Source organism: Rhynchophorus ferrugineus, unplaced genomic scaffold (assembly GCF_030347505.1).
Source record: "Rhynchophorus ferrugineus isolate W39M unplaced genomic scaffold, kcgeb_rfMv2 rfM8, whole genome shotgun sequence".
Taxonomy (NCBI): Eukaryota; Metazoa; Arthropoda; class Insecta; order Coleoptera; family Curculionidae; genus Rhynchophorus; species Rhynchophorus ferrugineus.
The window spans coordinates 34,025,642-34,050,073 of NW_027472587.1; the positions used below are offsets into that span (position 1 = coordinate 34,025,642).

The following is a 24,432-nucleotide window of genomic DNA, read 5'->3' on the forward strand; positions in this document are numbered from 1 at the left end:
TTGACGTATTAGTAGACGTATTACATCCAAAATTTAAATCAAATTAAGCACTAAGTACTATTAATTATTAGTATTAGTACTCCATTATAATTATATAATATTATACCATATAAACCACAATGGTTGATTTATTTGAAAAACTTATTTCTACCTACCTTCTTAATAGCTACCAAGATGACTGTTTAAAATGTATGTGTAGTCTATTCAAAGTTTTTTTTGTGCATACGTCAAGATGTTTAATGTATTGCCTGCCGCACTATTTAAAATCGTTTTAGAATCAGACAATATTTTCCTTCTCATTTTATTCAAACTAAAAGGAGACACAATGCTGTCTGATTAGTTCGAACACGTAAACGAATGAGCCTGTCAAAGTCGTCCGGTTATTAGGCGTATGCCAAATTCTTGAAAGCAATAGTGATAAGAGGTTATAACTATAATCTATAAACTGTTGTGGCTGTATAATTAACTGTAGTTTTTAGATGTACTATAACGTTAAAATAAATTATGTTTGATAACATTTTTGTTGATTTATTTTATTTAGATTAGAATTTTGTTGTATTTCAAAGCCAAACTGAACTAAAACTAAGAGTTAATTCGGCAACATTGCAATATTTCGACGTCACAAATATCCATGATGCATTACTAAAAAAACTTTTAATAGACTATATATAAGCGCTGGTATAGTGGGGGGTTTATACATTTACCTCCAGTTGCATATTAAGATTTTGCATATACCAAAATATCCCAATATTAAATAAAATTGATGCGACAACATTGCGACGTTTTGATGTCACACATTTTAGATGACGTATGTACAAAATAACTTTGAACAGACAATTAGTTGCGTTATAGGCACTTCAATGTACTGGACGTTTATATAAAAAATATCCATAAAGTATCTCATTCATTGAAAAATGACAAGTGACGTTGTTTAGAAATAACTTGGTATGAAAGAATAACTTATGCGCAAATTAGATTAATTCCATATTTATATATTGTGGATTCCCCAACATGCCTCAATTTTTTTTTAAATATAACAATATACACAAAACTTCAATATTTACATCTTGTTGCTGTCTCTGGGTAACTGCAATATTCATAATTTTTCATAACAAGGAAATTAACAATATATGAACAGAAATTTTCAAAAAAAAATTGTGTTTTTATATATTTGTGCTGACACAATAATGTATTTGTTAAGATAAGAATGAAGCTAAAAAAATATGGCTGAATATATGTAGTTTGTCCTAACCTAAAACGAAATTTTAAAGTCAATCGCACTTTTATCCGGATTATAGAAGCTTTTCGGCAATATATCACCGCAAAGTATTTTGAAATATCGTTCCCTAGAGCGACGTCGAATTATATTTACCGAAAGACTCAAGAAACTGATTTTTCACTCGGTAGGCTCTCACAGGTTTGTAATATAGATAGAAGAATATATGACTATGTATTTTTCACAATTTTCTCATAAAATTTAAGTACATATATATATATATATATATATATATATATATATATATATATATATATATATATATATATATATATATATATATAGTTACTTTAGATAGACTATACACTATTTCAACCAAATATTCCATTGCCGTCTCTTATTGTACCTTTTAAAGAATGTTTGAATGATAATATAATGGTCCAAAACTACAGAATTTTAATTTTAATCATGCTAATTTATAATCTGACCAACAAGAACCTTTGATAAATTCAGAACGTTAGTTATATGTAAAAGGAATTAGAAATCATATTGTAGATTGTTTATGTTTCCTGGTGTAGTCAGAAATGGATTTTAATTTTAATCATGCTAATGTATAATCTGACCAACAAGAACCTTTGATAAATTCAGAACGTTAGTTATATGTAAAAGGAATTAAAAATCATATTGTAGATTGTTTATGGTTCCTGGTGTAGTCAGAAAAGGATAAAACTACATATTACATTCAAAAAGGAGGGATTTATATTTTATGACAACTTTAGTAGTCTTATAAATCGCGAGAAGGTTTATTTCACTTCAATAACAAAGAATTATTGAAAAACTACGAATAAAGTTAAGCCATTTCGAACATTTATTACCATTGAGAATGTTCATGGAAATGGATAATTTTCCCTCTCTTGAAAATTTATGGAGTTCCCAACCCTAATCTATTTAAACAGTTTAAGTAAAAATATAAGTGACTTGTAACATATCGCAGCTGATATTACAAATATATTTCATAATTTCATATAAACAAGCGAAATCCGTTTAGTTTTTCTTTTTGATTTTTTAAAATATTAATTCTGCATAATGGCAGATGTCCTGGACCAACAATTAGTTTACTTTTAGTAATCTTAAAACCTAGTACCATTCATACTTCGTCCTAAGGGTACCAATGATCGTCTCGTATAGTGCCATTTCTTTTTTTTTTTTTTAATTAATTACATCATACATTAGATCTGCTTAGTATACTCTATAATATATACACTTATATTTATAAACTAAGCTATTACTACTGTTCTGTTGTACTTGCGTTAGTAGACAAACAAGACGAGTAAGGGATTCATGCTCATTCAGTATGTATTTCCCAAATTAAAATGAAACTAAAGTACTTGAGCCAAAATTAAGAATACCCTTATACATTATTCCAGTTCGTGTGGTTTGGTTCGTCTAGTAGCTGTATTGCTTCCACGTTGCTGTGATTTAGCAACTTTTAACAACATGTTTTAATGCGAAATCTTGACTCACTTCGTATATCCATTTGATTTTGAGGTCATCGTGCAGCTTTCGTTGATAGCGATAGCAATAAGCACTGGTAAATAATCGTAGAACTTTGTTTTAGCTGAACAAAAAACTGAACAAGTACTTGATGCTTTCAAAATACATATTTACGTATATTTACAGTTATACGTATAGTATAAATATATCGTTCATAGTACATATTTTTTATAACATCCTTATTAGATACTCTTAGTGCAATCTTAATTATAAATTAATTTATTACTACTTTTCATTTGGATTAATTACAAGCAAGACGAGTGCGAGAAAATACATCAATATGTATTCATCAACTACAAAATTATAATAACTTATAGCTATAGTTTACTCTAAAGGTATACACTTTATATAAGTTCGTATGATTTGGTTCGCTTCAATCTCTTGACATCTTCCGCGCTGTCCACCTGTTGTATTGCTTCCACGTTAGTATGATTTAGTAATCTTCTGTCGTATTTCAAGGCGAAATCTTGGATAACTTCGCAAATCCATTTGATTTCCAGGTCATCGTTCAGTTCTTCATTGGTTGGGTAGCGATAGGCATTGGTAATCAATCGAAGAACCTTGTTTCGCACAGAGTTGTATGAGTAGTTGGTCCAAATTGGCTTTATGATTGTCTTATAGATCAACCTCTTTGATTTTAGATCAAATTGAGAGTATTTTCCGACTAACCAGTAAAGTTGTATTATTTTAGTTCTAATGTAATTTGCTTTTTGTTTAACATGACGTTTCCAATTTAATCACCGCCATGATAGATTCAAAGGTATTTAGCTGATACTGCTATATACCCGAGGAATCGGGAATCCATTGAGTTATATAATTAAATTTTTATTATTTAGCCGCAATGCAAAATTAACGTGGATAGATTTGGAGCTATTAAGTTGAATTTTCCAATATTTCGTCTATTTGTAGATTTTTTTGACTGCCACTTGAACTTTTTCTATTGCCCTGGGCCGTTTGCCATAATAATTGTGTCGTCAGCAAAGGTTCCAAGTAATGCTTCTTTTGTTGTTGGAATGTTAACAGTGTAGGAGAGGTGACCTTGTGGAACTCCAGCTGAAATAGTTTTAAATGTCGAGAACGCCATTTCGTGAGATATTCTAAATTTTTTTTCCGAAAAGGTATGGCTCCAGCAATTAACAATAGTTACGCGGTAACAATTTGTTCATCTTACAGATTAATCCCAAATGCCAAACCCAATCAAAAGCTTGTGAGACATCCAGGAATACTGCAGGGCAGCATAGTGCATTGGTTTATAATATAAAAGTTAACCTTCATATAACATTACATATATAAAATTATAAGATTATATTTTATTAAAATAGTTATATATTATACGTATCGCTTCTTATTAAACAAACTGAAAATATAAAACATATTTTTCGGTTTAAATTAGTTCCATTTCGAACTTTCCAAATGGAAGAAATATAAAATCCTCCTCCAAGGAAAGAAAAATGATAAAACTTTATAAAGTTTTAGTTGGACAGCATCAATCCCGCTGCTTAGGGTTAAATTGTAATAAATAGCGCTAAAATACTCCGAAAAGAACCTAAATAAAAGTATAAAACGAGTAGTGGATTTTGTATATCTTTATTATTTAATATTATCTTTAAAATAAGGAAACGATTGTTAAAATAATGATAAAATTTAACAAAAATATTAAGATTGATGTAATTGTTATGAATGATAATACGTTAGACAAAAAGCAAAGCAAAACAGACTCAAAATCAAAAACTCTACTGCTTAATTGGAATATATTCACAACTTGACCTAAAATCAAAGATAATCAGTCTATTACAAAGCTTCTTTGGGCATATGGGCTTCAAATATGGGGTTGCACTAAAACATTGACCCAAATTGTAATCCAAAGATGGCAAAAAACATATTCGATTAATTATCAATTCTTATAGTTACGCAACCAACAAAGAACTTAACAATATCCTCGACGGATTTACGAAATTATCCATGATTTCGCCTTAAAACAAAAGAAAATATTTTTAACAAAAAAATTGAACCGACTTCAAAAACTAAATAAGGAACTCACTTGTTGGTAAATTATTTTTTTTGTATATTTTACCAAATTATATTAATATTTTTGTATCGTTTGGGTTCGGCACCGACTTCAAAGTAATCAGTTGGTAGTAGTTCAATTAATATTGTAAATAGATAAATAGGTTTAGGTAGGTATTAAGCTAGATTATGTGTATATAGTAGAATATATGTATAGTAGATATGCTAGTCAAATGTATCTTACTATTTATCATTTACAATTTAATTTTTTTGCCCTCGAAAACTAGCATTCCAAAATGTTGCTATATTAACTTACAATATATAGTTATTCACAAGAAAACTACAGAAAACATAAAACCACATATATTGCATATAAATCTATACAACGGACGGAGGGCCAGAACGTTAAAAATCAGTCGAATGAACTAGTAGAACCGAAAATAGTAACTAAAAGCAAACGACTGAAACAGTCGATAGTAAATAGTAATAAAATCAGTCGGACCGAAAATAGCGACTGAAAACAGTGACTAGTAAAAACAGTCAAACCAAAAATACCGACTGAAATAGTCGATAGTAAAAAGTAGTCAGTTACCGAACAGTCGATAGTCGATTTTAGTCAATTGTTCCCAACACTAATTAATATTATACTAAGCATAACTAATGTAAGATTAAAAAATTTGAATTTGATATCAAGATTATTCTCCTTTTTCTTTTAAACTTTTTGCCTAAACTTTTCCAACATAGTAAATATCTTGCGAAGTTGGCTGCGATAAAAATATGCCGGTTGGGTGTGAACTTAATGGCGAGGTCGTGAAAATAGAGAGATTAGTGAGCTAAACTGTAAAATTTTATTCCAAACTTTTTAGAAACTTGAATCGTATTTTACGATTAATTCTGTAATATTCGCACAGTATACGTAAAATATAAACAACGTTAAAACTATCTTTTTACTTAGAGATAATTTATTAGACGCTTGAATGTTTTTTGATAGCGGTTTCAGTTTAATTGAGAAAAATTATTACAATATATACTAATCAAGATTTTTTTCATCATTCTCTACAACGTTTTACCAACTTTCTGGCAACATGGCGATACGATGTTGAACAAACAATCTTGGTTTGACAGCGATCCAATAATCGACCATTTTCGCAATTCTTCAGCATTTTAAGACCGTTTGACAGTAAAACCTTTCACTGGAACTGCACATGCGCACTTGTTCCGGTCTAGCCCTGAGAGTTTTCACAACGTGTCCTCTTCTATATACAACTTTTTGGTTACCATAGTTGTGGTTAGAAGTAATTTTTAGGTTATTTTTGTATTTACATTTTGTTGAGGTAATGTAATTATTTCATAACCAAAATTAGCTGCAGATAATGCGAAAATAAGTGTATAAGGTATGAATTATTGATAAAATATTATCATTTTATAACTTTTGTAGATTTTTATGGAACAAAGGATATCTTAAATAATATTGAAACAGAACTTATTTGAAGATTATAGTAAAGGTAAGAATGAAAGATCATCATATTTGTATACGTTTTCTGTCTATTTGTTATTATACTTATATCTTTCTGAAACGAAATGTCACAAGTTTCATATCATCAGCATAGTGTAAATATAAGGTGTATTTAATAGAAAGTGGTTGGAATAAATTGATAACATAGTACTTGAAGCTTTGTGATTTATTACTCCTTTTGGTTTATATAACTCCTCGGAGCAGATAAATAATGACAAAATATTACAAAAGGAAGAATATATATTACAGGAACCATAGCAAAAGAGACAGCAGGTTATTTCTATAATCCTTTATTATATTTAGATTGAACTCTTCTCTACACCACTTATGAGGTAGAATTCCTGGCACGTTATTTTTTTATTTTGTGGTGGTCTTCCATGTAGGCCTAATCCACCTTTCCTATGTATTCATTAATATTCCTGACTGACATTTACTGCTAAAAGTAAGAAAAACATTTGTTTAATTAATCTCTTGGAAAGTCAACAACATCCTTACGCATAGAAGATCACTTCAGTAAGTCATCTGCTGTACAATTTATAATCTAAATCTTATTCTAGATACTATTCTAAATTATTTTAAAGTCTATCTTAACATATTCTAATGACTATTCTAACTTATTCTAGAAATTGTTAAATTTCACTCTATATATCTTTTAATCAGTTCGTTTGATAGTTTGCGTTTTAGTCTACGCACTTTACTGCCATCGCGCATACTTCGCACTAGCACTTCGTACAAAAACAATGAAATAATACATTGCACTGTTTCATAGGCAAAATTATAGGCAGATAATGCGAAAATAAAGGCATAGTAAGTGTAAGAATGAAATATGGTTATGTCTGTATACCTTTTCTGTCTATTTGTTATTATTGTTATATTTTTCTGATTTTACAGATATTCCAAAAGAAGAAAAAAGTTACAGGATCTAAAGCTTTGAGATTTATTTTTTATTTCGGTTTATATAACTCCTAGAGGCAGTTAAATAATGTCGAAATATTACGTCATTTAACAAATTTTATTGCAACAAATGGAATAAAATAAACAAAAAAAGGTAGTCTAAGCAATATACATTTAGAGGCATACACACAAACTATATAAATAATAAGTACTATATTATTATAATTTTATAATTTATAAGCACCACCTCTATGTAATGATTTCAATTTAAGATTCTTGATTGACTGATCTCGAATCTGTAGATATATTATCTATTCTGTTATCGATGCCATATTCCTTATTTGCTCCTGCTTCTCACTGTGTACTTTTTTGGTATGACTTTTTCTAATTTTTTGTCTTGCAATTTAATCTGTGTCTTATCCCCCCGAGCTACATTATCTGCAAAATAACTAGCGCCCCTTATCTTTTCATACATAACATATATACCAAATGCACATACTTACACAGAGTATTCTTTATCGTATACTCTCGACATCTACAGACATACCTATATACACAAATTTTACACACTCTACAATACAAAATTTTACAAATATTCTCGCAGATTTTATTGATATTTACATTGTATATTTTATTGTAATATTTGACTTCAAATTTGCCCGAATTTTGTTAAACTGTATGTATTTTATACTTATTTTTTGTACATTCTTTTATGGGCCCTAATAATTATACGATCCTGATAGATACTAGCGTTTGATTTTTCAGTGTTCAAAATCCTTTTCCAAATTGTCAAATCTACCAGATCATCTAACGAATCTAATAGTTTTTCAACTGACACCATAGCGCATTCCATCTTAATGTACTTGTTTTAATACATTTTTCAAAGATTCTATTGCCATATCTGTATTGATTCGAAATATCTTTTAAAATATCTGTAATATCAGAAAGATATAAGTATAATAATAAATAGACAGAAACCGTATACAAACCTGACCATTTTTCATTCTTACCATTACTATAATCTTCAAATAAGTTCTGTGTCCATATTATTTAATATAAAAATATATTCTTTGTTTCATAACAATCTACAAAATTAGTGTTATAAAATGATAACATTTTACTAATAATTCATGCTTTATATACTTTGTTAAGGTAATATAATTATTTATTATTTAATTAGCAACAAACAATGAGAAAATGAGTGTATAAGGTATGAATTATTAGTGAAATGTTATAATCTTGTAACGCATTTTGTAGATTGCTATCGAAAAAGCATTTTACTATAAATCAGACCAGATCTGAAAATCCTAGAATCAACAATCTATAGCAATGGAGTCTAAATAAACCTCTAAAAACAAAAAAAAACAAAGAAGAATGCTAGAGTAATAAGTGAAAACCTATTAGATTCGTTAGATGGCCTGAATGACCAAATGCTAATAACTATCCAGATAGAATAATTATGAGAGCCTATAAGACTGCAGAACTTATAAAAAGTAACAACAAAATCTATACAGTTCTACAACATTCAGACAAATTTGAAATGAAATGAGTACAACAAAAAAAAGAATCTAAATGTCAGACAAATTTGTGAATATATTGTAGTGTGTAAGATTTGTATGCATTTGGTAATATATACACGAGGAGAGAATTCTTTTGCGGGTAATGTAGCAAGTGCTGGTAGAAGAGAAAGAATCACAAGACAAGGAAGAAATTAGAAGAATCTTATTTGGCAACAGAGTGGACAATAATATAAAGTTTTGTAATAAGTAAGTTAAAAATTTCAAATAGAATCATTAATAACATATATAATAGTCAAACTATAAATGATTTTTCAGAGATTTCATAAAAAAAAACTGATTCAATAGGAAAAAGTAACATAAATTATATTGATTCTAATCTATGTTTTAATATTTTATTTATATAGTTTCGGTATGTGTTTTTAGTTGTATACTGCTTTAATAGTTCTTACGTTAGATAACAAAATTGCGCAAGATTAAAATAATATCTTGAAAAGGCGATAGCATAGGTATAGGGTTCGGACGTGTATATAGTCTGTACAGCAACATATAGATTTATACCTCGCAATTTCACCAATAGATATCGCTGCTCAAAATACATGCGTTAAAGATGAATTATGCAAATAACGTATTTCTTATATCTGGATAAAATTTTGACATATGTTAAAACTTGGGGTTGTTTACATACAGATACTGTATGTTATTATTTATGGTATCACATCTATATGCGTATGTTTATATACATTTAATATTTTTATGGAAATAAAGCGTAAACCACATATCTTTATTAGTATATTCCGAAAATAACGATGAGATTTTCCGATGTTTAAGAACAATATATATTCCGAAGTTATACCGAACCCGATAAAAATATCTCGGGACGACGGGGAACCTTCGGGGAGGTCGCGAAAATATGGAGATTAGTGGGGCGAACTATAAGATTTTATTTTGAAACTTTTTATAAACTTAAATTTCCTCTCGCAGCTATGAATTGCTAAGTGGTATCATAAATATTTTAGGACGGAGAAAGCATTTACAATAAATTGAAATTAATTAACTGCCTTGAATATAAATAGATGATATTTAAAATCTTGCTGAAAAGGGTTGTCAATATTTTTTGTCGCTATATATAGTTATTTTGTATATACGTCATCTAAATTTGTGACGTCAAAACATCGCAATGCCGCATAAAGTCTGAGTTTTAGTTCAGTAGGGTTTTGATATACAACAAAATTCTAATCTAAATCAAATAACTGAACAAAAATATTATCAAATATAATATCTTAAACTACAGTAAATGCTACCAAAACAACACACCGAACTATTAAAATCACACATTACAACCAGAATGTTTAGAGTCAAGCAAGAAGAAGCTTACTCTACAATAAAAGAAGCTAAATCAGGATTATAGCTGTCGTAGACAATAGTGAAGAAGCCTCACGAAAATTACAACAGGCAAGTGAAAATATAAATAACTGGACACAAGCTTGGAAAATAAGAATTAATGAAGGTAAATCTATACATGGCAACAACGCTAAATATCTCGGAATGAATCCTGATGTAAAACTTCGCTGGAAGGAACATATAAAGAAGAAAAGAAAAGAAAAGAACTGAAATTGAAATATAAGAAAATGTACTGGCTAATTGGAAGAAAATCACAATTATCAGTACATAATAAATTGCTACTATATAAGCAAATACTAAAACCTTTATGGACATACAGTTCCAATTATGGGGATGTTCTGCAAAGAGTAATATAAATAAACTAAAAAAATTTCAGAACAATGTCCTGAGAGGTATTATGAGCGCACCCAAATATTATAGGACTGATTACCTATATCGAGATCTTCAGATACCTACAGTCAGTCAAGAAATCAAGAGAATTACAAGGGAGCATGAGAAAAGACTCCATTATCATGAGAATATTCAAGTATTATAGCTTTCGGATATCACCAGAAGTAGTATTTATTACTACTAATTATCCAGTTATCGTAATTATTACCTTCTTGTAAGACTTCTTTATGTAGAGACATCACACTGAGAGCATACGAACAACTTGGTAGATTAATTGAATTTTATTACTACTAACATCTTCATAAGTAGGTTTTGACATTCTGTAAACAAACAATATAAGCAGACATGTAGTAGATAGATAATTTTATATATACCTGATAAGAACAATGTTGGATATGCATTTACCCTAATACCTGTTCGTGAAGGAAGGGTAATTCGAAATTTTTCACTAAAATGTCCGTGACAGGCACCATGACGTTGATATATTTGCATTGTGGGTTATCCAGGTAACTTATTACTATTTACTTGATCAACCCATTTTTGGAAAGGAGCGAGATCATTTTTTGGGAAACGATGTCTAATTTCTGTAGTAGATTTTTACACCGGTACACTACATCTTTTACTACACTGACGCATTGTCATCAATTTTCATATTATTACTCTACAATAATTAATGTAAAACAGAAAATCACGGATCAATCAACAATCAACAGAAAAAACGAAAATGTTTTGATCTAAACAAAAACCAAAGCCTACAAACAACAAACTTAAAAACGGACGCCCATAGAAAATGTTGACTTCACACAATATGATCGACCCGTCACGTTCCATGTTAGTGGCGGCACTAGGAATTTAAACTAGCCAATCACAATTTGCGATCGCAGCGCTACCGTCGATTGAACTAAACAAAACATTTCCCCAATTCCTACCGTGAAATTTCTATTTTTTCTATGTTTACGCGTTCGAACTAATGAGAGAGCATATTTATCGGTGGAATGAAACATTCTAGACACTTAAGTCATGAAACATGGTAAAATAATCTCCCCTGGTACAAAAATTAGTAAGTATGGGCTCATACTCACTAAAATGCGATTCAATTCATCATCACATAAGTGTTAAAATAATATTAGAATTCGTTAAAGAAATATAGAAACCATAAAATGCCCTTGAATATTCACGTTGCACAAATAGTGAAGATATATATAGAAAAATCAGTAATGACACGGAAATTACGGAGCAATGACATTACTGAATGCGGTATATAAGGTATTAACGATAATAACACAAAGAGATAAGACAGAAAATAGGTTATCAATGTGGATTCATCAAAGGATGATGTATAACATGTACGCTAAACCAAATAACGAAAAATATGCCATAGCATTAAATACATTTGAAATTAATATTCGTTGATTTCAGACAAAATGTATAATCAGCAAGATGACAAAAGAAGTCAGAACAAGTTTAAATATCTAGTGTTGTAATGTAAAACCATAGTAGACCAATAAAAACATTTGAATAGAATATGAAATCTAATAATCTATATATCTAAAAATATGTTTAAATATAGTAAAACAACAAATTTTGAAAAGTAAACATATATGAAAACAGACAGAATAAAAACATATAAGAATAGTAATAATAATAACTTATCTACAGAAACAATAACAACTACAAACCTTATAAAAAACAAGAATAGAAGAAAAACTTGGTTGTGCAAGAAGTGCACTTTAGGGGTCACCGAATAACCAAGAGTTTTGAACTTGTATATCAGTTAGGGACTTTCATATTCCAAAGTTTTTTGGTCCAACTTCTTTAAATTATATCCAAGCCTCATTTTCTTTTGTGCTCATCGTTGTTTCGAAGTTATATAAAATGTTTTGTCTACAGGATATTTTTCTTGGGGGCCATTATTTTTTAGACCAATGTTGATACATATATAACTTTTTAGTCCATTTCACATAACTTTGCAGTTTTGCAATTCACTTCGTTGGTAAAGTCTCAAAATATATCATCCAATCATAAATTATAGCGTTAATTCCAAAAAATTTTACTGCAAGCAAAGAAAATATATAAAGAAAATGGTTATCATATAATTTAACTGTAAATTGCCAGGTAAAATAGAATTCTCTGTGGCGTATGGTGAATGACAATAAAACGTTGATCTACCACAACAATCCCAAGGACAAAAAGACATCGGTTAGCCCGAGAGAACCACCCACATTAACACCAAAGAAGCGATTCATGATCATAAAGTATTACTGCACATGTGGTGAGATCAGCAAGCGATAGTATATTATGAGGTGTTAAAATGGAATGAAACTGTTACTGCAGATGTCTGCCAACATCAATTGAACAAATTGAATTAAGTACTGTTACAAAAAAGACCAGAAATAACGAGTAACAAATGCAAAGTAGCCCTCTTGTATGACAGCATGCTAACATAAGCATGTTGAATAGGAAGAGTTGTTGATAGATCTTGATTCTTGGTAGATAAGATTCTGGCGAAACGTTGTCAAAATAAAAACGGTCTTTTTCAGTAAACCCAAAATGTGTTCAAATGGTACAATGTCTAAAATATTAAGGTAAATGTGACAATACTACAAGAAGATTTGTTCAAAAATTCAAGTAAAATATATATGTAGATATAAATATATTTATAATCTATTCAAAGTTATTTCATAAGTCATCTGAATTTGTGACGTCAAAACGTCGCAATGTTGCCGCATCAACTCAGAGTTTCAGTTCCGTTTGGCTTTGACATGCAACAAAATTCTAATCCAAATAAAATAATTAAACAAAAATGTTATCAAATATAATTAATTTTAACATTATAGTGCATCTAAAAACTACAGTTAATTATTCAGCCACAATAGTGTATATGTTAGAGTGATATCCTCTTATCACTATTGCTTTCAAGAATTTTGCATACGTCTGACAACCGGACGACTTTGACAGAATCATTTGTTTACGAGTTGGAACTAATCAGTATCTCTTTGTGTCTCTTTTTAACTAGAATAAAATGAGATGGAAAATAGTGATTCTGAAACGAATTCACAAATTGCGACAGACAATACATTAAACATGTTGATGACAAAAAAACTTTGAATAGACTATATATAAAATGTTTCTATATATACGTTAAAGTTGCGTTTTTATTGAATTTTATTTAATACATTTATTTTGAGAAATTAAATTTAGTTCTTTATTTCAAGTTTAATTATGAATAAAATGTGACATTAGTTAGACACCATGACATCACGTGACGCGTCTGTCTTAAATATCTTTAAGAACCAATCAAATACCTTCATAACAAAATAATTTCTTTACAGGTATCAATAACGAATATTTAAACTAACTAATAAAATTACCAGAATGGCGATTACTGTACCATATGGACATTGGCGGTTGCCATACTTTTCTCCAGAGACACTTATATCCTTTTGTCTCTATTACTCTATGCATTCTAGCAATTTTTCTCAATAAATGTCTTACAAAAGTAAAAAAATAAATAGGAGACATGCAGGGACCTAATAATTAATGTTCCATGGATCTGTAAAAAGGAATGGAATTTTTCTATGGAATGGAATAATACCGCACAAATGTTTTATCGTATATTAATATGTTAACTGCAATTTTTAAATAATATACTATAATAAATATAAACAATACAATAGAACTTAAACAAAACCCAAAAATTGAAGACGCACAATAACCATAAATACTAAATAAAAATTAGATATATACCTAATCATAGAAAAAAAAAACTAATCCATGACATAATTAAAAATTATGGTACAATAACTACTAGAGCTTAGAGTAAATGATTTATTTATTATTGAACGGAAATATTTTTTAACAAAAATCTAGAGAATAATCGAGTAAGAGTAAAAACAGTCAAAGTGTTACTATTTACCATTCACAATTTTAATCTTTTTACCCTATTACATTAACAATCTTGCAAAATATTGCTCCAAAATGCTGCTATATTAATATACAATATATTGTTATTTACAAGCAAACTACCAAAAAAATCATGAAACTATATATATTACATATAAATCTACGTAAACATAAATTGGGTACATTTTTGTCAAGGTTGCGGCTGGGACAATAGAGCCAGAACGTTAAAAATCAGTCGAATGAAACTGGTAGAACCAAAAAACGTAACTAAATGTACACGACTGAAACAGTCTATAGTAAATAGTAACAAAATCAGTCGGACCGAAAATATCACTGAAACACTCACTGGTAAAAAGTACTAAAATCAATCGAACCAAAAATAGCGACTGAAACAGTCGATAGTTCCCAACAGTAGTAATAATACACATTTTAAACTTGTTTTTATATACCAATGTCAAAATATAAGAAATTCGTGGGTGATACTAACATAACGCAGAAATTGGTTGGAATTATTAAAAAGTTATAACGCTAACTTGTATAAGAAATGTTACCACTACAAAAAACATTAAATATACATTTGTAAAAGTCCACCAATACTTCTACACGTAATAAATAAAACAAACAACACATGTTGAGTTTCTATTTACGGTCATATAATTGAGGATAAAATTAAAAGGAGAATACAATTAAAATATACTTGTTAAGGTAATAAACTGTCCATTTCTCCCATTCACAACCTGTTAAGTAATGTTCAACCGAAACTAGTTTCACATTTATTTTTTATTCGAGTTTATAATGTTATTAGCGTGGGCGATTATTACAAATGACTGCCAGGCGGTGTATTCAAACCCACATGGTGTTTTCACATGATGAAGTCGAACTCTCAATCGTTACGAACAGAATATTTGCTGAAAAGTAAATGTACCTCCTGTCTAAGGTATTGATTTATTTTTATTAGGATCAAACCAACAGTTTTAAAAAAAGTTTGACATATATTTGCGATCGTTCACCTGGTTATTCTTGTGACCTTTCTTCATTTCAAAAATCTATTTTCGTTTAGTCTGTGATTGAGGAAAAATGAAAAATATCATATATTTTTTTATTAACTACATCCTATACTAGATATGCTTAGTACAATCTTAATTTACAAATTAATTTATTATTACTGTTATGTTGTACTTGCATTAATGCACAAGAACTGTTTAAGCTAAAGTTAAGAATACACTTGCAAGTTATTGTGGTTTAGGCCGCTTCAATCTTCTGATTTCCTGCGTGTTATCCTGTAGCTGTATTGCTTCCACATTGCTATGATTTAGCGACTTTATTTCATGTTTTAAGACGAAATCTTGGATCATTTCGTAAATCCATTTGTTTCCGAGATCATCGGGCAGCTGTTCGTTAGTTACGTAACGATAAGCATTGGTAATTACTGGTAGAATTTTGTTTTGGGTGCAATGGATTACTAGTTGTTTTAATGTTCTAATGGAACCCCATATTTGAACCGCAATGGTCCAATTTGGCTTTATAATTGACTGAAAAATCAATCTCTTTAATTTTAGATCAGATTGAGAATATCTTTCGACAAATCAGTATAGTTGCTTGATTTTCAATATAATCTGTTCTGTCTTTTGGCCAACAGAAATAGATGCCGAAGTATTTAGCTTACTCTGTTTCAGAAACATTTGGTAACAATACCAGATTTCCAGTTTGGTTTTCGAAATCACCATTCAACATCGATCAAGTGCACAGAGTAACTGCGGCTATTGAAAGAGCGTTTGAAGAAAAAAATACTGCCCTGCAATATTCCTGGATGTCTCACAAGCTTTTGATCGGGTTTGGCATTTGGGATTAATCTGTAAGATGAGCAAATTGTTACCGCGTAACTATTGTCAATTGCTGGAGTTATATTTATTCGGAAGAAAATTTAGAGTATCGCACGAAAAGGCGTTCCCGACATTTAAAAATATCTCGGCTGGAGTTCCACAAGGTAGCGTCTTAGGACCTCTCCTGTATCTGCTCTACACTGCTGACATTCCAACAACAAAAGAAACACTTCTTGGGACCTTTGCTGATGACACAGTTATTATGGCAAAAGATATATCTCTGCCTAGGGCAATAGAAAAAGTGCAAGTGGCAGTCAACAAAATCTACAAATGGACAAAAGATTGGAAAATTCAACTTAATAGCTCCAAATTTGTCCACGTTAATTTTGCATTAAGGCGAAATAATAAAAACTTAATTATATCACTCAATGAATGCCCGATTCCTCAAGCAGAATCAGCAAAATACCTTGGAATCCATCTTGACGGTAGATTAAATTGGAAGCATCACGTTAGACAAAAAGCAAAACACATTAGAACCAAAATAAAACAACTATACTGGTTAGTCGGAAGATACTCCCAACTTGATCTAAAATCAAAGAGGTTGATCTATAATACAATTATAAAGCCAATTTGGACCTATGGGGTGCAAATATGGGGTTGCACTAAATATTCAAATCAGTTAGTCATACAGCGCTGTCAAAACAAGATTCTTCGATTGATTACCAATGCCTATCGCTATGTAACCAATGAAGAACTGAACAATGACCTGGAAATCAAATGGATTTGCGAAGTTGTGCAGGATTTCGCCTTGAAACACGAATGAAGATTACTAAATCATTCTAACGTGGAAGCAATACAACTGCTGGACAGCGCACAGGATGTCAGGAGGCTGAAACGAACAAAACCATACGAACTTGTGTGAACATTCAGTGTGTATTATTAGTGTAATCTATAGCTATAAGTTAATAATTAATAAATAATTATAATTTTATAATTGATGAATACATACTGATGTATTTTCTCGTACTCGTCTTGCTTGTTAATTAATCCAAGCACATAGGAAAAGTAGTAATAAATTAATTGTAATAATAATAATTAATATTGTACTAAGCGTATCTAATAAAGATGTTATAAAAAAAACTCTGTTTCAGAAATCGGACATCCGTGATCTCAAATACCACCTGGTCAAAAGCTTGTAAGATTGTCCAAGAATATTGCAGTTCAGTATTTATTTTCTTCGAATAACCTTTTCAATAACTGCTGTTAGTTTGTGCACTTGGTCGATTGTTGTGTTATGATTTCGAAATTCAAACTGGAAATATGGCATTTCTTCCAGTTTAATAAGTTTTAACAGCAGTTTCTCAAATAATTTTATATCAATATGAGTACTGCTTTTCGTTATGACTCGTTCAATAACCAAGATGACACATTATCTATTTCAGGAACCTTTTTTTGATTGAGATTGTTGTCAAATTCTGTGGCAACCACCATTGGAGAAATCAGATTTACAGCTACATCGACAAAAGAAAATTATTGCCAAGTAAAAATTAATAACATATATTAACTAGATTTGGTTTAGATCGGATTAGCCCAAAGTAAGAGAAAAATGTTAATATGGTGAAGATTATTTAACTTATGGAATTATATTTTTGTAATATTTTTTTCGGACATAATTAATTTTTTTTAAATCCTGCACACATTACGTTTGTACAAAATTATAATACAATTTTGTGGCATATACAAAAAAATAAATTATCAACAAAACAAATCAAAATCAATGTAACAGTTTGGGTTCGGCAGCGACTTCAAAGTAGTCGATTGGTAATAGTTAAAATAATATTGTAAATAGATGAATAGGTTTAGGTAGGTATTCAGCTAAATGGTGTGTATATAGTAGAATATAAAATACGTGTAGTAGATAGGTTAAATAAAGTTTTTTTGTATTAGAAATTTAAGTTTGATTATTTTTTTTAATTTTTAGTGAGTTTCTAATTTATTTATTGAAGTCGGTTCAATTTTTGGTTAAAAATATTTTATTTTAATGTGTTATTGACTATCCTCACTCTCCCAAAATTATTTGTATCATATGAATCTTTTGATATTGCATCTACATTTCAAAAAAAAAACTAAAATTAAACGTAATACTATCTAATCCTGTTTGTATTATTATTATTTTACCGGAATCGTGTATACAGATAGTTTATATCAAAATAATCTTTTTTGAGTTTTATTTATAATTTTAAATTTCTAACACTGTCATGAATTTAAAAATAAAAACATATGTCCTACTGTTTAAACGTTATTCGCATATTTATTATCGCATTTTATTAAAATAATCAAAGCCGAAAAGCACATGCTAACTAATGTTATGCGATTTTTTATGTTTTTTCTGTTGATATTCCGTTTGGAATATTATTTAATGGGCGCGTGGGTGTTCTTCTCGTGTAACAACCAACGAAGAATGACTACGGAAGAGGCGACAACTAAATTTAGCTTGACGACAAAAATTCCAAGAGCTACTTCTTTCTAATTTTTGTAATAACGACAACATTTAAAACACGATCAAAAGTAGTAAAACAAAATAGAGAATGAAAGTAGCATTTTATGTAGAAATAATATTATATCACATTAATTAATAATTTAATAACCGTAACAGCAAAATTTTACATAGTAAGTAATAATAATATTGCCGAACCCAAACAGTTATATTAATTTAGATTTATTTCTGTATTGCTTGGGCTCGACACCGGTAGTAGTTAAAATAATATTGTAAATAGATAAATAGGTTTAAGTAGGTATTAAGCTAAATTGTGTGTATATAGTAGAATATAAAATACGTGTAGTGAATAGGTTTTTTTATTTTTTTTTTTTTAGTTATTGCAACGATTATTATGTATATATTTAATTTTAAAACGTTTTTTCGCGTTAAAAATCTAAGTTTGATTATTATTTAATTTTTAGTTAGTTCCTTATTCATTTATTGAAGTCGGTTTAATTTTTTTTGTTAAAAATATATTACTTTTTGCTCTTTTTAGTGTTAGACATTTACTCAATTAACAACGAAGCTATTTTATTTAATATTACAATGGGTAGGCCAAGCAAAGATGCTGCCCGTATGTGAAATATAGGAATAAAGAAACAAAGATTGAAAATAAGAAGCACTTCAGGCCCCAAGGTCCGCTATCTAGCCTAGGTGATTTGACAAATGTTCTAACTAAACTAGAACAAAAAATTATTGGCCCCGCTGGGAATCGAACCAGCGACCTCCGTTTGGAAGGTAAACGCCGTAACCATCACACTATAGAAGCAGATAGCTACAATATTTCTACGAGGTTTTATATGCTATAGTCGGTGCTTAAAAAGCAAACTGAATGGCTTTTACACTGAACGACTTCTAATTTTCCCACACATCAGCTCAGCAATCACATTATACATAAATATCTGATTATTTTAGATAAAAATATGTGAAAACTTTGTACGTGCCTTTGAACTTCGAGCGTTACCATCGGTTCCCCCCTCCCCATAATATCCTGACTTGGCTTCAATGGGGCCAGCGTCTCGGAAATGCACTCTTCTTCGGATAAAAAAAGAATTTTTAAAATTGGTCCACAATTGACGGAGAAATCAGCGAACATACATTAAAAATATATAAATATTAACTTAGTATATTTAATACAACACGAAAGAGTAATTAATATTAGCTTAATTATATAATATATATGGTAGTATTACATAAAAATTCTATAAATTAAAATATATAAAACCACCTTAACTGGACATGTAAAAATTTTACTATATCGATTTGTATTTGAAACATATTTAAGATGCCTTAATTGCTATGATATCGCTGAAAATAAAATAATTATCAATTAATATTTCATCATTTAAGCTAACTATGCAATAACAAACAATTATTAAATAATCGATGCTGATATAAAGCATCAAATATGAAATTTATTATTGAGAAACAAAATTATATTGCAAAAATGTATGCATATGGTTTTAAGTAATACTCAATATAAATTCAAAAGTTAATTATCATTATTTGTAGATTATATGACTAAGCTATATACGTAAAACCAATTAGATATAAATAACTAGTATCCAATAATGTAAAATCCATGTTAATTATATATTTTTAATGAAATAATAATATTTTATGTCGAATAAAATTATCCAAATTTTATTATCTAACTCTATATATTAATCGGCTTCGCTAAAATTTTGCCTCCCTTTTTGAGGAACCTTTCAGAATGGAACAAATCAGCAAAAAAACGATGCAATTTTACTTAAAAATGTAGGGAAAGAAATTATTCTTTTAATCTATCCATTTGATAACCATTAATTTAACCATTGATAAGTATTAGGGTGTTTAACGATTAATGCAATACGATACATAACTGCATAACATTTTATTCTATGAATCTTGAATTAATTGATTATAGACTTTATAGAACCTAATTTTGAAAAGTCAACAGTTCATTTAATCATCTTAAATATATGCATTTAGTACCCATTTCTAAATTATAAAAAATTAATTACCTAATTGTGTTCGTTATTGTTTTAATACTCAAGCTAACAGGTCAATTGAAAAGTCCCCGGCCTACTATAGTAAAACACATTTTTTTGGCAAAATTAGTTTTTTTATTCAACATAATTCCCTTCAAGGATGATATACTGAATATAGCGACCTTCCAACTTTTTGATACCATTCTTGTAGTACGATTTGTCCTTTACCTCAAAATAGGCCTCAGTTTCGGCGTGATCACTCCTTCATTCGACGAAAATTTCTTCCCAGCGAGCATTCTTTTGAGATCTGAGAACAGTAAATAGTCGTTGGGGGCCAGATCTGGAGAATACGGTGGATGAGGAAGCAATTCGAAGCCCAATTCATGGATTTTTGACACGGTGCATTGTCTTGGTGAAGCAGCAATTTCTCTTCCTTCAAATGCGGCCGTTTTTCGGCGATTTCGTCCTTCAAACAGTCCAATAACGCTATGTAATAGTCGCTGTTGATGGTCCTTCCTTTTTTAAGGTAGTCAAATCCCTAAATTACAGACACCATGACCTTGCCAGCCGACTGTTGCGTTTTCCCACGTTTTGGAGCGGGTTGATCGTGTGCAGTCCACTCGAATGACTGCCGATTGAACTTCGGAGTGAAAGAATGAAGTCATGTTTCATCCATTGTCACATATGGCTCATCGTTGATTTTGGCCAAAAGTGAGCTCGTGCTGCACCCACTTTGCACAGAGCTTTCTCATACCCAAATATTCGTGAATTATATAATGTACAAGAGGAGTTGAAATCTTTAGAGTATCTGCTATTTCATTCAATTTCAATTTACGGTCATTCAAAATCATTTTGTAGATTTTTTTAATGTTTTCGTCGATGACAACCTCCTTTGGGTGTCCACTGCATTTACCGTCTTCGGTGCTCATTTCAACACGTCAATTTCGAAATTGTTATATTCACATTTTCCCTATTTTAGTATACCAACATGTATTACTTAATTTATTATGGCATATTTATGTTTATAACATAAAAGTAAAGAAAGATCATATATACTTATATGTGATGTTCTTGTTGAAGTTTGAAAATAATCTTATGATATTTTAGTTATAACGTCCAGTGGTGTAGTAATTTAAACTTGTTAATACTTTCTTGATTACTGAAATATAATGGAAATTAGATTAACTATATACAATTTAAAAAAGGTTGGTGATTATTAGTTCTTAATATAGTTTGCATATATTTCATTATTTTGGGCGTTCACTAGTAGTAAGAAACTTTGTATATAAACTTATCTATCTATAGTCTGTTCAAAGTTATTTTGCACGTACGTCATTTAAATTGGTGACATCAAATCGTCGCAATGTTGCCGCATCAACTCTGAATTTTACATACAAAAGAATTTTAATCTAAACAAAATAATCGAACCAAAATGTTATCAAATATACTTTATTTTAACATTATAGTACATCTAAAAACTACAGTTAATTATACAGCCACAATAGTTTATAGGTTAGAGTTATAACCTCTTATCTCTATTGCTTTCAAGAATTTTGCATACGTCTGACAACAGGACAACTTTGACAGGCTCATTCGTTTACGTGTTCCAGCTAATCAGACAGTATTGTGTCTCTTTTTAACTAAAATAAAATGAGAAGGAAGATATTGTTTAATTCTAAAACGAATGTACAAATTGCGACAGGCAATACATTAAACATCTTGATAACGTGTGTACAAAAAAACTTTGAATAGATTATATATATTAACCGGCTTATAAAAAAATTTTCCTCTCTTTTTGAAGAAAACCGAACTTATAAATAAGTAAATTCCAATAAAACCAAAAAAGAGCTATATGTATAGCAGTCAGATGGGTGACATACAATATATAAATAAATAATTTAGGCTCTATTTTCATTGGACTAGTGTCTAATTATGTTTATTATTGTATTAATATATAAAAATATATTACTTCATTTGATATGTTCATGATTATAACATAAAAGTAAATAAAAATCACATATATGTTATTTATATTTGATTATTGCATGCCATTGTCGATGCTCCGTACGATGTTTCAAATGAAGTGATACAACGCGATATCCCCCTAGAACCAATAACTCAGTGTAATTCAACGTGTTTATGTGAAGTACTTCGAAAGAGTGTCAGTTCATCCCAATGTAGTCGCTAATCAGCTAAATATGCGAATTGACAGTGAAGTGCGCAGACTAAAACGTCTAACACCATCCGATCTGATTATTGGACATATATAGACTTTAGAATAAGACTAATTAATTAAAATAGTATTTTATACAGGAATTCACTTAATGAAGTGATTTTCTACATGCCCTGTATAGATAATATAAACATAAAAAATACGTAATAATTAAAAAAGAACATTGAAAATATTGTTAAAACAAGTTTTAGTAATATTATTCTCTTTTCTTTATTATGAGAGAAAGATTATTAACTTTAGAAATTACGGTCAAATTTCGTCTACAAGGCGATCACTAGCAGTTTCAAAAGTACTTTGGTTTGTTTATATTTTAAATTGTTTTGTTGAAAATAGTTTTAAGTAAACCAAACTTAAATATTTAATGACAAATATAAGTCCGACAGACATCTGGAATGTAAAATCGAAGAACGTTCATATAAAACTAGTTTTTTCTCCATCATTTTGTTTATAGTCGGTGTAGGCGTACGTTTCGTCCAACCAACTACAGACGCAAGTTACACACCACGCTTTTTATGCTGTATGAACGTGAAAAAAACTAGTATTATATCGAAAATAGCACAAAAAAACTGACCTTTAACAGCCGAATGTTTCCCTATTGCCGCTCTTCTCGGTTCTGCGATGCATATTTCCGTTTCCGTTCCTCGAACAACAACAATAAACCACAAATAAGCCGGAAATTCGTCGATCAACCTCACACAAAACCGTATCACTTGTTCACGAACTGTATTTAATTCGCATCGTTTGGTTCTGATTTCGACGATGTCCGATGATTAAAAAAAAACCACCGCCGAAAAAAACTCACCCTAGAAGGAATGATTGATGACAACAACGCCTGTCTGGTGACGGTTTACGTCAGTCTAATGAGGACTGATGGCGAAGGGATGAGTGACGATTCAGTCTTCTTCCGATTTTCGGTGGAAAGGAAAACAGGTGAAGAACACGACGGCGCGTGATGTAGCGGTCGCAGTCAAGACCGACGACACTGCCCGTATGCGGGTAAAGTGGAGAATAAAAGACAACAGTCACGGTAGGCCGTAGATGCGTGGTTGGTGTGCTACGTTGTCACGATGCTCGATTTGGAAGGAAACGTTTGGCATATCTATTAAAAACGACCGTAATAAGCCCGTTATAATTGAAAATATAAATAAAAAAATAAAGTATTTATTGAAACCTGTATTCGTTAATGATGCCTATGACAAAATGTTCTAAATCATATGTCAAAAATAGACGAATTAGGCTTTAGTAATAAAGAAAACTGATAAAATAAAATATTTTTCAGATCAGAATGTACGCAAAATAAACATTAAAGGGTTATTCTAGCCTAGAAATTTAAAGAAATAGATTTTTCTATTCATATTTTGAAAGCTTAACCCTCTAAGATTACATCCTAAATTATTTTCGGTGATATAGATGTTTGAGTAACGCGATATCTAAATCGGCTTGTAACTAATCAGAAATTTTGAGGG

General features: G+C 30.0%; 1 protein-coding gene across 4 annotated transcripts in view; it reads right to left on the reverse strand.

Moving 5' to 3' along the window:
* LOC143201126 (uncharacterized) overlaps positions 1 to 23,976 on the reverse strand; it is a 176,110-nt gene extending 152,134 nt beyond the window's left edge. For 2 of the 4 annotated variants that reach the window (XM_076411982.1, XM_076411984.1), the window contains exon 1: positions 23,538 to 23,670. The gene's annotated coding sequence lies outside the window, so the exon portion shown is untranslated. Of the gene's footprint in view, positions 1 to 23,537 lie in introns of all 4 variants that reach the window. The other 2 variants (XM_076411981.1, XM_076411983.1) reach the window with 2 other exon arrangements.
* Between the last annotated feature and the right edge of the window lie 456 nt (positions 23,977 to 24,432).